The sequence below is a fragment of the Morone saxatilis genome, unplaced genomic scaffold (genome assembly GCF_004916995.1).
Source record: "Morone saxatilis isolate NCDOM2014 unplaced genomic scaffold, NCSU_SB_2.0 Contig19, whole genome shotgun sequence".
Lineage (NCBI taxonomy): Eukaryota > Metazoa > Chordata > Actinopteri > Moronidae > Morone > Morone saxatilis.
Genome location: NW_023339751.1, coordinates 14177416 through 14177622, shown reverse-complemented (window position 1 = coordinate 14177622; position 207 = coordinate 14177416). Strand labels below are relative to the sequence as shown.

Here is a 207-nt window from a genome sequence, read left to right as displayed (position 1 = left end):
ACAAAGGCCAAAAACCTGTAGTTGTTGATGCTGACCATGCTCTCCACTACTCTACTACTATATGGACATGGTGGGATAATATTCTTTGTTCACAGTTTCAGAAAGAATAGCAGGTGTGTCTGAATATGTCTTGTAAGAAGAGAAAGGTAAAAGATAGTAATGACTTTATTCTCTTCTCTCTGACATGTAGCGTACTGCCAGTCAACC

The 207-nt window shown here is 39.1% G+C and overlaps 1 protein-coding gene across 2 annotated transcripts in view; it reads left to right on the top strand.

The window, feature by feature from the left end:
• The window catches only part of cuzd1.2 (CUB and zona pellucida-like domains 1, tandem duplicate 2), a 10549-nt gene that overhangs the window by 6288 nt on the left and 4054 nt on the right, over nucleotides 1-207 (top strand). The gene's annotated exons all lie outside the window — the stretch shown is intronic.